The following is a 15748-nucleotide window of genomic DNA, read 5'->3' as shown; positions in this document are numbered from 1 at the left end:
CCATAAAATATTGTGATGTTTATACTTACTCTTGAAAATGATCATTTTTTTTTCAAAGTCTTCATGATAGCTAACCATAATTTTTCATTCATTCTCTTGTGGTTGGATATCTTAGTTACATATAGCTTTTGCTTTACTAGAAAACATGACAGTGAGCAAACATCAATATTTTTCTTTCTACTTAGGCTGCACAACAGTACTAGCTGAAAGTTCCAGTTTCATAACATTTTTACCAACATAGAGCATTATTACTTTTCAGATAATTTGATAATTTAGCATAAAAGTTCCCTGGTGTTTACTTTAATTGAATTCCTTTGGTTATTAGGGAGAAAACATTTTTGTATGGATTTATTTACCATTATTAGAGTGTTAAAAATAAAACAAAAAGGAGTGAAATAAATAATTGAGTAATTCAGGGAAACTAACCAGAGTCTGCCTACTGACTGGAGGAGCTTTGATTTTGTCCCCGTATGTCAATTTCATTACTAATTGAACAATTAGAAATCTCTATGTTATGATGGGTTTTCTCCCCTTCTCTACCCTTATTCTACTGAAACAGAGGTATTATGTTCTGTTTGTGCGCTCAGTGAAGTCCGTAAGGTAGAATACAGCAACCTCCAGGAAGTCCACCCTTTATGCTTTTTGTAGTACTGCCCTACAGAAAAGGTAACGGAGGCAAATTACTCACTCAGGATCCTACAGGTCGTGATTTGGCTGAGCGAGGGTTTGAAGCCAGATACATCCCTCCAAAGTTCATGCTTTCTCCAAAATGATGCCTACCCTAGCTGATCACAAAATTAACCTACCCCACATAATTCTAACGAACAGCTTTTAGTCAACCCTCTTTGCAAACAGAAAGCTGCATACATATTCTTGGTCGCATTCATGTATTTTCTGATAATGAGTTTAGTAGGACACAAGGCCTTCCCCACGTCCATCTCAGATAGCGTGATTCCATAAAAAACGAGGTTATGTAAGAAGGCCCTGTCTTCACTGCCGCCCAGGAACCACATGTAATTATCTCTTGCTGACTGATTTAATTAAGATTCAAGAACCACTGATTCATATCCAAAAATGCATTCACTGTGATAAAATCTGCTGGACAGAAGTCCATTGACGTGCTAATTAATAAGACAGACGACTCTCAGTTGCTTCATCTTTGAATACTTTTCTAAAAATTCTGTTTAGGAGCTAATGTATTAAATTTTTTTTCTTTATGCCACTTAATGAGATCATGGTTACTACATGATTCAAAGGAGTCATGCTAAACAATGCTGTTCTCTTTAATACCCATCCAGTCATTTGATAGATATTAATGGTTGCGTATCTCTGGCCAAAGGCAGGGTGTCGGCCTGTTTTGGGTATTGGATGGAACCAACAACTCTGGACAATTTTATAACCTGGCGACTGGAATATTTGTGACTTACTTTCATTTTTAGTGAGGGGTAGTTACACCCAGATACGTGAGATCCCAAAGTGCACTCATAGGAATTGTGACAGGGTGGGCGGGGAAGTGGTATTAAGATGCTTGATCTCTTGCAAAAAATACAGAGTGAAGACCATCTACGCTTTCCTGAAATCAATCCAGTTTGCCTGTGATAGATTCTCTTTTTGACATTAAAAAAAAATTGTATTTGGGTTGCTAATATTTTGTTTAGGATTTTTGCATTTATCTCCTTGAATGAAATGGGCCTATAATTTTCCTTTTTGTAATATTCTTACCAAATTTTGGAATAAAGACTTCTCTGGCCTTGTAAAACTCTTAAGAAATCTTTCCTCTTTTTCGGTTTTTGGAAGAGATGTGCAAAATTGTTACGTCTTCCTTAAATGTTTGATGCATATCACCTGAGAAGCCATTTGGGTCTGGAGTATCCTTTGTTGAAAGTTTTTAAATGAAGTGTCCAATTATTCAGATTTTTCTCTTTATTCTTGTGTCAGTTTTGGTGAATTATGTGTTTCCAAGAATTTATATATTTCATTGAAACTTCCAAACTTATTGACATAAAGTTGTTAATAATGTTCTCAATTTTTCAGTCTATTTGTCTGGTATTAGTATAGCTAAGTTAGCTTTGCTTATTTTATTTTTGTTTGTTTTGTTTGCATCAAATTATTTTTTCCAAACTTACTTTTCGGCTTTAATATAGCCTTAATTTAACATTTATCTCCTGTAAGCAGTGTATAGTTGGGTTTTTAAAAACCCATTTTATCAATTTTTAAATTTTGTATAGTTCATTTACATTTAATGTAATTATTGTTATATTTTCACTTAAATCTATCATCTCATCATCACTTCTTTCTATTTGTCCCACATCTTTTATATTCACTTTTGCCTCTCTTGCCTCCTTTTGAATTAGTTAAATATTTATTATTACATTTTTCAGTCTTTTAGCTTGTTGGTTAGAGGTATATGTAGGTTTTGTGGGGACCTAAAGCTTATACAATTTTACTAAGAAAAATAATAAAACAGATATAAAATTAGGAAAAAGAAGGACATATATTATATATATAATCACAAAAATTTCACATTTTAAAAAGCTGACCAATATCACAAACATCACCAAACCCAGAAAAAAAATTTTTTTGACTGCCTAATATACCTCTATAATATTTTCTGCACTTTTCTGTGCTGCTTTTCTATATGACAATAATCTTATAATATCATTTACTATAAAATAGGAGAAAATAATTCAGCCTTTCCTCTAACATGGCTGACTGAAATTTTAAATTATCATTCTTTATTCCTGATCATTGGAATGCATAAAACACACGACTTTACACACAAATGTATTCACAGGAATTCTAATAAATTCATCAAAAAGAAAAAAAAAAGATTTTGATGTCTTTGTAATTGAATATGCTCATAATCAAGTATGTTCTTTTAATAAAAGGAGAGAACTCTTATTCTGATTAGGCATCAACAGAAAACAAATTGTCTGCTTATGAGTCCACGTCTGACAATTGGAAACATATTCCAAGGACAAGCTGGTTTTGTATATTTCAAACCTTATTCATCAAGGCTACGCACATACTTCCAGTGCTGTGCACCGGGAGGGGACACATTCTTATAACAAAACCATCTGAGTTCCGTACCTTTGGGTCATGATGCCACGTAGGTGGATGGCAGGATTATTCCAGGAAGTCATTCTTACACTAAAACAGCTAGAACTGTCTCAGCTATACACAAATGTGACTGCAAATCCCCAAGCACATTTCAACAAAAAGAACCAAATTCAATGTCAGCTCGCATGCCCCTTGCCCACGTCCCACGTACACATAGCCGGTGCTTCATTTGCAGCACACAGATCCTACAGACGCTACTTTAAATGGTATTACTTGTTTTCAGTTCCAAATTGCTCATCACTAAAATACAGAAATATGATGAGTTGGCTTTTTATATTGATATTGTATTCTGTGACCTTGAAAAACTCTCTTATTCCAGTAATTTGGGTTAGAGTCTATGGGAATCTCTTCAGTCTTGTCATCAGTGAGTAGGAACAGATTTGTCTCCTCTTTTCCAATCTGTTCATGTCTTATCTGTGCCTTCCTGCTCTGGCTAGGACCTCCAGGGTGATACTGAATAGAAGTGACAGCAGATATCTTTCCTTTTCCTTTCTTTTTTAGTTTTTTTTTTAAAAAACTTTTTTTTTAATTGAAGTATAGTCAGTCATTTACAACATTGTGTTAATCTCTGGTGTACAGCATAGTGATTCAGTGATACACATATACATACTCCTTTTCATATTCTTTTTCATTGTAGACTATCACAAGTTACTGTGATAGTGCTCTACAGTAGGACCTTGCTGTTTATCGCTTTCATTTATAGCAGTTTGTATCTGCAAATCCCAAACTCCCAATTTATCCCTCCACTGTGCCACACCATCCTTCCTTTTTCTTGATCCTAGAAGCAAAGAATTTGACCATTAAGTATGTTGTTAGCTGCGGATTTTTGCAATCTTCTCTATCAGGTTGAGGAATTTCCCTTCAATTTCTAGCTTGCTGAGATTTTTTTGTTATAAATGGATGCTGAATTTTGTCATGTGCTTTTCCTGATTTCATTGGGATAATCGTGGGGTTTCTATTCTTTTGCCTGAAGATATGGTGAATTACTGGTTGATTCTCGAGGTATAAAATGGTACTCACTGATTCATTTGAAAAGCATTTGTGGGCAGCTTTATTTCCCAGGCATCGTGCTGGGTGCTGGAGACACGACTCTGATGGGGCGGTCCCTTCCCTCAGGAAGCTCCAGCATCCACGTCCCCCGGAGCTCACCAGCTTGAAGCCTGCGCCCCGTACTACCTCTGCTTCGAGGACTGTGCTGCCAGCGTCCCCCTCAAGCAGAATTGTGTGATTCTCCTGAGTTTCTGGGGGAGGATGTGTAAGGCACAGCGAATCCCAAGAGCGAAGGGAATCAGGGGATCTTGGCTGGGGGAATGGAGGGCTGGCCCTGAAGCTACAGCTGATAAGTGTTAATTCTGTACGTGGATCCTGACCCCGAGAGCCGCAGCCTGATTTTCTCTTCACCTGAGCAGGAGGGCGACTATCAGGCCCTGAAGGATTTTAAAAATTCAAAATAACAACCCCTCCATAAGAAAAGGGTCTTATGGGGTTAGAGAAAGAATACTGAGCGATTTCAAAGAGATACCCCTATGTGGCCACACGGCACAGTACACCAGCCCCGGAGCTGCTGCCCACGACCCTCATCCTGAGGCCTTTTTTTCTCAGAAAAGACAAAAGCTCAGGCTGCTCTGGAGCCCCGGTCTCTCAGCTGCGTTGCTGCAACAGCCTCGGAGCCAGGTTCCCCGCCTCCCCGTCTTCCTTCCCTCTAACCCACTCTCTCCAGGCCGAGCCAGGGCTTCTTCCTGAACTAGAAAGCGGGGAATGAAATTTCTCCACTGAAAATTTTCTATCGGCCTCTCAGAACCTTCAGGATGAGACTCAGACTCCAACACGACCACCACGTCCTGTGCCGGGTCCTGCCCAATGTCCCGGCTCCTCGTCACCACTCTCGCCTGGCCTCCTGCCGGGGGGGCCACCCGAGCCCGTGCGCCGGTGCCTCGTGACTCTGGGTCCTCAAACAGCATCCCCACCTCTGTCTCTCCAGCAACCACAACCAGGGTGGTAGTTCAAAGAAAACCAGCCCTCCCCACGCCTCGCTGCCAAGGAGGCCCACTTGGCTCCTGGATTCGGATTCAGGTTTACCCAACATTCATCAAGCACCGAGCGAGACTCACACCACAACTCTCCGCACACACCACGTCCACTGGTGCTGGGCTGAACCCCGCAGGCCGGTAAGGCCGACACTCGCCCAGCTTCAAGACCAAAGGGAGCCCAGGGTCGGAGACGGAGACATCAGTGGTTTAATGGAAATGTTGGGGCTTACATGTCTGACGCAAGGACCTGCAGCGACCCCTCATATCGTGCGGCAGATGGCAGGCAGGATGTGGCGGCAGGCTTTGCTCCTGGGGGTAGAGAGAGGTTACCAATCATAGTGGGAATCAGTGTCAGGCTGGCTCATCAGTTACCAGGGAAACTAGCAGAAGGCCACACCCCTCACCACCCCTTTGATAAGCTATCACGGAGGAGATGCTCTGATCTAAATTTAGAACAATCATTAGCTGGGGTGGGGGCAAGTATGTAGGGAGGTCAGTCATGTGAGTCAGGTGTAGGTGAAGCAGGCACTGGCTGGGCACGGGGTGCACAGAAAGCCAGAGTACAGCCATCTTGGTTGGCCTGATCATTGACCAGAGCAGATGTCGGCCGAGGGAGGCTGCTGTGGGGTTCTAGGTGGTGAGCGGCCCAAACGAAAAAATGCACGAGGAGTTGCCATACCGCCGCACAGACTTCAGCTGGAGACACCATGGGGTTAACACTTTATTGCCACAGGGAGGTGCGCCTATGATGCACCTGTCCTGCGTTTATCTGTTTTTTGTCAACACATGCGCGGTCTGAGTTTCTTTGTTCATTAGGCTTACAGAATAGCACATGCGTACTTCTATTTTCTTTGTTCTAAATCTTATATAATTGACGCATGCGTGGAGCAATTATTTACTGCATACTACAAACATGCTCCGATCGTGGCCTTGGGTCCCACGGCCTTAACTCATCTCAAAACCAGCTCACAGCAGAATTCTCAGAAGCAGAACAGCTCAACAGCTCAAACTTTGCTGAGCTCCGGTATGTGCAAAGCTCTGGTCTTCTGGTGTGGGGCCACAGAACCAGCATGTGGTCACCAGCTGACCAGGGCTCCTGTCCCCCACTCCCCACCCTTTTGTTAATTATTCTGTCATCCTAACGTGGAGGACCCTTTAAGGGGCACCTGGGTAAGACCCTTAAAGCATCTCCTTAAAATCTCTCATTCCCCCTCTGGTGCATCTAGAGTGAATATCTGCTGAAAGCAGGACCCCTTGGGGGAGAATTTACCTGCGTTCTGATTCTTAAGCTTTAAATGTGAAAACGAAGGGCAAGTGTCGGCAGCAGGATGTGGGGAGGGAGAGGGGAGCCCGAGTCTTGATCTGTGCACAACACCTACGGTGAGTGGGTTGGGGGAGAAGTCGGAGAACAAGTGATCACTGCACCTTCCAGGGGAAATCATTTGTTCTTTCCTTGCTTCTCAAACTGGGGTACTTGTGGGGCCAGGCAGGTGGATGTGGTGGATCTTCTTGACGTGTCAGTTTACTCAAAGACTTGGGGAGAAATCAGTAAATGAAGTGGTCGGCCAGTGATTGAAAATATCATTTCTACATAAAAGCAAATGTACCTATTTTAAGGAGTTGGAGAAAACTAAGATGGGAAACTTCATGGAAACGTGATCAGTTTGGGAGCTTGGATGCTCTTCCGTAATTAACACGTGCTCGTATCTGAAGTTAGAGCCACTCAGGAGACAGGGACCCAGTGACATTGTTCACAGCGACGTGCTCTGCCCAGGGAGTGTCCTTCCTGGGAGACGGATAGGCATGCAGGTGTGTCTGCCCACTTTCCTCGGATGAATATTCTGTCTCTGTCATTCATGCCATTTTGAGCTCTAGAGGCTGAACCCACGCAAATGGACAAAACCCAGATCCACTCCAGTGGCCTGAATGCTACCCGAAGATGGTTTGGATTTGGGAAGAGCTGATGCGCCCGGCCCCCAGCAGAGGTGGCAGCTGTGGGGACAGGAAGCTTTGGCCGCGGCTGCCCAAGCCTACTTGATATTCTGGGGACAAAGGCAGCAGTGGTCAGAATCCTTAGCTGAACCTGCCGGGCCGCTCTGGAGGCTGGAGAATGCTTGGCAGCAAGGCCAGGAAGTGAAATACAAACAGTCTCCAAAGAGCCCACGTTGCAAGGAGCCAGGGGAAATGCAGTGGCCCTTTGCTGCCTCTACCCTGTGGAGATGTCCCTGGGCTCGGGACTCCGCCTGCAAGTCGCGCAGATGGAGGCTCTGGAGGATTCAGCAAGCCCCACTCCTTCCCTGCAGGGACCTCCAACACCGTGGTTGTGGCTCACGCTTTGGGTTAAGCATCGCCCCTCCCTGGGTGCAAACTCTGTGCCGTGATGGCCTTCGTGGTGGCTCAGTCCTACATCAGACCCCTAGAGGGCCATCTGGGGTGCTGCGAGATGAGGGGAAGGCACGGGAAGGAGGAGGTTTGCAGAGAGGGTATGGCTGATCCGCCAACACACCGCTGCCTTCACAGGTGTCCTGGGAGTCTAAATTATAGGAACAACCTAAATTGTATGAAAAAGCAAAAATGTATCTGAGAGATGCAGAGTCCATCGCCTCCAACACGGATGAAGGACCTGGGGTCCAATGAGACGGAAGGGCTTCCTGAGTGGCAAAGGCAGACAGACATGCAGCCCCGGTGGTCTCCTCCACTACCAGGGCATCATCCTCACTGTCCTTCCCTCCTGGGCTTATTCCTCACAGAGTTCCACTGAGTGGCCAGCCCGAAAGGGGCCCGGCACACCCAGCAGGGCCCTGACACCGCAGAGAGGGGCGCAGCCCCAGCAGAACCGACGGGCGCAGTCTCCGGTCCCCAGCGGCTCTCTCTCTCTCTGCCCGGCCCACCGGAGCACAAGCAGATGTTATCAGATGTACAGGAAACACCTGCGGCCCCTCGGCTGAGCCGGAGCCTCGCAAAAGCCCCATGACTTAATCCCGGGAGCTGAGGTGGCTCTGGGCTGCACAGAAAGTGCCAGAATGTGTAAACAGCAGGGGCAGGAGCAGCAAGGGGCCGCTTGCTCCCTCCTGGAGGGTGAGCCCTCCCCTCTGAGCTGGGGCAGGAAGGAGGGTGTGGGCAGAACCCAAGGGGCCAGGCATCCAGAAGAGAAGGCACCAGGCAGGAGGGCCAGAGCAGGCGAGGAGCCGCAGGTCTGAGGAGCAGTCGGGTGGCTGCTGGAGCCTGGCCAGGAGGTGGGTGTGGGAGCTCAGCAGAGTCTAGCTGCCAGGGTGAACCCGCGCGCACACTCTCCATTCAGGGCAGGACGGACAGAGAGAGGGACTCGAGGAGCATCTAATTCTCATGACCCCAAAGAAGAGTGGGTCCTTTCTGAAATTTTACCTTCACAGCTGTTTGAGATGCAGACACGGAAAATGGCCATTCAGTGGTCAGGCCTTGTCAGGGGAACAGGAGGGAAAAGCCGGCCAGAGTGGTGGGTGCTAGGGGGCGTGGGGGCATGGGGGGAGCCCAGAAGCCCCCAGGAAGGCTCTGGGAGCTGTGAGGACCCCCCTCCAACCCTCAGGCACTTCCTGCAACAAGACTTCAGCTGGCCAGCCGCCTCGGGGACTGTTCCGAGACTGTGGTCACCATGGTTGGCGGACACTGAAATGTCAGGAATGTCAAAGTCAAAGCTTCCTGCTCCACAGGCATCTCCCCAGGGCCAGGGGCGGTTTGGGGGTGGGGGGTGTCTGTAAAGAAAGTGGCATGACTGTTACCATCTATAGCACACTGTACTGCACTCGGGCCTGGGACCCTTCCATCCCCCAGTTATTATGTGTGCGCATGCATGTGTGTCCACCCCCAAGGTTTCTGAATAAGGGTGAGAGTGACCAGTGCCCAGATCTGGGTTCCATCCAGTTCTGCCCAGACACGCCACGTGGCCTCCCGCCAGTGGACCTATCCCATTAACACTCTCTGGGCCTTTCCCCTCTCAAGTTCAAAAAGGAGTCTAGACCTTCAGAAGTTATTCAAGAATCAAGGAAAATGACAGATGTGAAAGGAAGCCACCTAAAGTTATTGTGTAGGATGAAGTGATGTGCTTACATTCATCTATTTGCTTTTAATCATTCATTCATTCATTCAACAAACACGCCTTGGGCGAGGTGCTGAGAAGTCAGCAGAGAGGAAAAGAAACTGGCATGGCCCTTGTTCTCAGAAAGCTGACAATTTAGTTGGAAAGACAAACAGGAGTAATAAACACACAAAGGTGCAGATGGTGTTTGATGACACCAGGGGCAAGAAGAGCCAGCTCTGAGCAGGAGTAAATCTCACACACCGAGTGGGGGATGGGCCGGAACCTCGGGCCCAGGATGGCCCCAGAGATGGGTCCAGGAGGTGCTGAAGCCCAGAACTCTGTCCACAGGGGACGGGACACAAGGCTTATCAGCCAGGACAAGACCAAGAGCCTGAGAATTTGCCCAGACGGATGGAAGTTGACAGGTGGGGTCCCAGGTGTGCAGACCAGCATCAGGAAAGGCTCAGGGACAGGAGGTTTAGAGGCAGGATATACAGCCCTTTGGGGGAGCAGGACCACCAGAAACCAGCTCCTGGAGAAGTCGGGTGCCAAGGTCACAGTGGGAACCCCTCTACACTGGGAGTAGGGACCCCGAACCTCAGCTTCTGAGCCAGCCTGGAGTCTGAAAGGGAGCTCCGTCATGGGACTCCACTCACCGAGGTCACACTCCTCTCCTTGCCACGCCCAGATCTGCATCCTTTGGCTTTGTGCCTTATTTGTGGCCCCAAGCGTGACCCAAGGATTCTAAAACTGCCTTCTCTACTTTTCTCGTCCATGCTGTTCAAGGCTGGAACTGACATGCAATCACCTCGTAACTGCCTGGGGCAGTGGTGGCCTCCTGGACCAGTGCACCGGCCAGACCTTCCCTGACCCTCCTCAAAGGGTGTGGGTGTCAAGCCACTGCCAGCCTGGGGCCTCCTGATGTACCTCATGTCGGGAACTGGGTGGCTTTCAGGGTCTGAAACAGGACCACCTTCTTGATGAAGGCTCAGTGGTCCCAGACCAGTCAGCAAATGTGCACTGAGTGAATGAATGAATGAGTGCACGAGAAAAAGCCCGAGGGTTGAAGCTGTTTCGAACCAAGATTCTTTTCCATATAAATGAAACATTCGAAGAAGGGCAGATGGAAATGGCTACCCTCCAAAATACCTTTTTCTAGAGGGATTTCTAAAAACTTCACACACACACACACACACCCCTAAATCACATTTGAGCCCTACGATCACGGCAAACAAACACGATCTAGTATTTGATGCACATGTTATATCACTGAATAGTTTCAGACGCAAACTTCCTGCCTCGCTTAATCCTGATTGTAACAAGGTGAATGCAGTCTGTGTCCATTGTAAAGGAGAGGACACTGAGGCTCCAAGAAGGTGGCTACACAGCCAGTGATTGGCAGAACACCGAGGACTGCACTTGGAGCTGCTTCAGACAGCAAGTGGTGCTCTTGACCTTGGCGTTTGGCTGGTAGTTTGGTGTTGGTTAATTTCACTTGAGCAACTAAGGTTATTAAACGATTTGGCTCCTTTTTTGCGTTTGTTTTGAAACTTCACAGGTTTCACTAAAGGTTGATCCAGGGCTTGACCGCCCCCACATTCTTCCTGGCCACGTACCCAGTCCGCCTGACAGTGACATCAGCAGTATCACATGCTGAAGAAAGGGGGCGGGGGGTCTGCAGCTGGAAGCCTTCCCAGGCGTTGTGGTGGGCAACCCGCAGGCATCCGTGGTCAGCAGGCCTCCATCAGGGAGACAAGCTCAGCACGGATTCCTCAGAGAGCCTTGGGATAGGAAAAGAAAGGATGTTTCTGAAAAGGAAACCAGCGTTCCCAGATGCCTCCGTTAGGAATGAAAACAGGGTCTGGATCCCCACAGTGCTGGGCTTCGGCACAAATAGATACACAAATAATGTCATTTCCACCATACTGAGATGACTGGCATACTTAACGGGAACACCCCTTTCTTAACTCTGAAAACCCTTGTGTGACAGTCTAAGTGTCCACTTCTAAAGAATCAAGCTATGCAGCACGAGACCACCCTGGGGACCCTGCAGAGACCCTCTTTGTACATCACGTGATTTGAAGCTACAGCTAAGAAACTCTAGAGAAGTGGTATGACCCTCAGAAATCAAATATGCAAAAACTATAACGTTATTTGTCTATGTTACTAGCCCACCCTCTTCGGGGGTAGTAAGAACTAATCTCAGCCATGTCGGAGTTCCCCTACCCTCTTTTCTCTGGGGTTCCCGGAAGTTCCAGGGTTGGGACGATGGTGGTAAGAGTCCCATAGCACTGAGGCTCTAAGAAAGAGAATGTCCCATCTTCAGTGTCATCATCTCACGCCGGCATCAACTTCTGGAATCAACCGAAACCGTCCCACCTGCCCCTTGGTGCGGTGTCCGCACTTTGGGTCCACAGGCTGTCTCCTGGCCTGTGGCCCCTCAGGTCCTCCCAGTGTCACTCGCAGACTCACGGACCCTACTCAGTGGCGCTGGGTGATGCTAGGAACGGAAAACTCCAGGAGGTGGATAAAGGCCCTGTTCACCTGGGCAGGTGGTGCCATTTCTTCTCCTAGGTGCCATCACTTCTAGGCTGGGGAGCTTACACGCTCATGGGGGGTTTCAGTGCCAACCTGGGGCTCACAGGCTGGGGAATGGGTCACGTGGCCTCATCGTCGCCGTCTGACTCTCTCTCCAACCCGGGGCCCAGGGGGTGGGAGGGAGGTCTTGCTCTCACCATGTCTTCCTTTCCCATATTTTCTGTCAGAAACACTGTATATGCCCAAGTCCTTTCTGTTCCTCTAAGGACCCAGGTTCGTTCTGCTTTCCTTTGTGCTTTTCGCTGTCGTTTACATACAATAAAAGGCACAGATCTTAAGTATTCAGTTTGAGCAAAATAGAGAACATTTTCATCAGCCCAGAAGTTTCCTTCATGAAAGGGCCTAAACTTTTAAAAATCAAGCCCAAACAATTTTCCCTTCTTTTCCTCTCTTCTATTTTGCCGCTTTTCTTTGCTGAGGTAATGAGCCTCACTGCCTACATGCTGCTTCCTAAAAGAACCAAGGTATATAAAGAAATACTGGGGGGAGGGGGGGCCTGAGATGATATTTTACAATATTAACCTTGATATGAATTACCCAAAAACAAAGAATTCTCCTCATTACATTTCTGCAGTATGTTAGAGTTTACCATGTGCTTCCACGCTACGCATCTCATTTACCCTTACAATGACCCACTGTATACAAGTACAGGTTATCGTGCCCATTTTGCAGATGGGAAAACTGAGGGCTAGAGTGGAGGGGTGACTTTCTAATGCCCCAGAGCTGCTGGGTGTCAGAGATAAGAAAGGACTCAGGTTCACAGCACCACATTCTGTGTCCAGGGAATGGAATTGTTACAGGCCCTCAGAACAGAGAATAGGCAAGGTAGTCACTGCTCTGGAAGACTCTGAAGGGCTCCCTAGGCCCTGCCCTTGTTTAGACACCCCTCAAATTCCCAAGGACGGGTTTCCTCCTTTTATTCTCCATCAGCTCTTCCTGAGGGTTAAGGCATTAATAGGATTGTCCCTGCAGAGCATTCCACAAAGACCGGTCCGGGCACATTTACCCCAAGGAGGAAGGGCGGAGCAGACGTGATGCCGTGTGAGACAGTGGTCCAGTGGCTGGAGCTGCATTCCCTGGGCCAGGTCTGGTCCTTCTCACTTACAGGCTGTGTGATTCCGGACAATTTACAAAACAAAAAAACCAAAAGAAAACAACAAAAAATCTTTATGCCTCTGTTTCCCCATACGTAAAGAGAAGGGAATAATAAGAGTCCCACGCAAAAGGGTGACCATGAGAATTAAATGAGCTGAAGGAGGTGAGACGTGTAGCTCACGCCTGATGCAGAGTCAGCCCAAATAGACGGTCGCTAGTTCATGGACAGGAGGCTGTAAAAACACGCAGGTGCTTTTTCACCATGTCATTAACGCTGCGGAAAGACGGGCTGACTGTGGTGAGTCCCCTTCGATGCGGTGCTCATCTGGGGGAGCTCCTGGGACTAACCCGACACAGCTGGTTGCAAATGGATGCAGAATCCAGTGGGTGCAGGTAGAGGCCACCCTCCACTTTCCAGGGAGAGCAGACCAAAGACAAACACTCGAGAAGGAAAGGCAGGCCATCCCTGAGAAGTAGGCCAGAGTTTAACAGGAAACAAAAGAGCAGGTAGGTTTGGGCATGCTCATTCTGGTACTACGTGCCAGGCAGGGAGATGCCAGGCAACATGTGACCAGAATAAGGGCTTGGTTGCGTGGGGTGTTCACCCAGGGCAGCTCCGAGTGAACTCAGGGTCAGACAGAGACAGGGATTGTGACACAGGAGGGCTTACAGATCAAAGCCAGTGCAGTGCTTGGGCTAAGGCTGGGGAGTTGCCTCTTGGAACAGGGCAGGCAGGCAGCACTGTGGGGAGGTCAGGGGACTGCATTCACGTGGGCGCAAGGCTTCACAACTGCACGGGCCCCAAGTGTGTGAAAGGAGAGGGGCCCCCGCAGGAGCCCACTAGGGGAGAGAGGAGAACGGGTTTGAGCTTTGAGGAATTGTTTCATTTGGGCCTTTTTCTCCCTAAGAAATTGGAATCTGGAAGAGCCTATTAGCTTGTTGTTGAAAACCATCAGGACTAGAAAGATGAGAAGCCAAGAAGAGACAGACTTCAGCAAATTTAAACTCACTGGAGCGAGGTGGAAGGAATTACTGTAGGCAGATCAGCTACTTTAGGAAACAGGCAGTGAAGGCCAGCCCCGCTGGAGAGACCCTGAGCCTGGCCTTCCCGGTGGCCACACTCTCCTGGGGTCCCCTGGCCTCTTCACTCCCCGAATGGCCAGGATGGCGAGGCCTGTGCCCCTCGGAACATGAACAAACTCTTGTTAAAAGCACGAACCCACAACCAGTCATGGAAGCTTAAATACATACACGTCACAAGAACCTCTCCGGGGATCCTGGGACTTTAGCAGCACACAGATAGCAGTTCTCTGAAATATTTCCATTTTAACATCGTAGTTCTATTTTTTCCCTTCCTTCTTTCACTTTAGTTCACTGCCTCAAGGTGTCTGAAGGCAGCAACTCCGTGGACTGCGGCACAAGGGACCGGGAAGCAATCCCGCCGATGAACAGGAAAGTGTCGCTGAGAACTGAGACTTGTGTGAGGCTGTACAGTTTACAGCATGCTTCGGTCGCCATTCCAGGCTTTGCAGCTTTGGAGGAGATGGAGCTGAGGGACATGACGTGGAAAAGAAGGCCGTTGTCTCGGAGACAAGGAAATGACCATGAGAAATGTACTTAGAAGTGAAACCCCAGGGCTATGTGCGACACTGTCTTTGACAAACCTTCGGTCTGAGGTTTCCCAGACGGTGCGTGACTTACACTGTCCACCAGCAGCTGCAGGAGGAAAAAGATCAAAGGAAAAGAGTAGGGAGAAGTTCAAGGCCACACACTTGTCTCCAGCGGCTCTTGGAAAGAGATGAGCTGGGGCTAGGACCCCTCCGGAGTGCAGGAGCCTCGGACCAGGGCGGCCGCAGACGGCCACTCGAAGGCTTGACGACCTGGTCCAGACTCTGGTCCGCTCCAGCGGGCGACTCTGCCTGTGGGGGGCGGGGGGGGGGCGAGTGAGGCCATCACCTGATCACCTGGGCTTTCGGTTGATGGGTTTGGGAAACGGTCTCCATCTATTCACAGGGTGGGGAGGATTCATTAATGTTTGCAAAGTCCTTTCCAATCCGTGTTGAAAGGCAGCTCTAATTATCCAGGGTGTCACCTGACACTCTTCTCACAATGACTCTGCCCTGGAAGGTGTCAACGGAGACTGACACTTTGCTACTGTCAGGCTCAGCCGTTACCAAAGCGCTTCCAGCTGGTGTGGCCGTTTATCTCCGTCTCCAATTTACTGCCCAGATTCCGAACCTCCGCAGGGAGATGGTATCTCATGTGAGGACATGGTGACACTAGACCTGTACCCCACCGGTTCCCTCCCACCCCAGGAGGGGGCGGCGGCCCGTGGGGAATAATTTGACAAGCTCACACAGCCAAAAACAAACCCTGCGACGCCTCACAGGGGCTGGAAATCCCTCCAGAAAAATTCACTCCTTTGGGTCTCAGATGTTCTTTGTGTGTCCGGGATGTTGTAGTAAAAAGGGGGCAAAGCCAGGAGTCAGAACACCTGCCCCTGGTTTGGTGCTGCCTTTGCTCTCTCTAGCCTGGTGACCTGGGATAAACCCACTCCCTTCCTTCCGTTTGTCATCTTCTTCCTTTTTTTTTTTTTCTATCTAAAATGGCACAGCTAACGCAGGTCTCACAGGGCTGCTGTGAGGATCAGGCGAGATAATGGATGGGAAGCCGAGTGCTGCAGAAAGGTAAGAAGGACCATTATCACTAAAACGCTAGTCGGCCGGGCTGGCTAATCCCCAGCAGGGATTACTGGATGGCTCCCCAGGTCCCAGGAGGCTCAGCGTGGGCAGAACAGAGAGACAGGGGACCACAGTGGGCAGCAAGACTCCAGAAGAGGAAAAGGGAG

This window comes from Vicugna pacos, chromosome 15, assembly GCF_048564905.1.
Source record: "Vicugna pacos chromosome 15, VicPac4, whole genome shotgun sequence".
Lineage (NCBI taxonomy): Eukaryota > Metazoa > Chordata > Mammalia > Artiodactyla > Camelidae > Vicugna > Vicugna pacos.
This window is presented reverse-complemented; position numbering follows the sequence as displayed.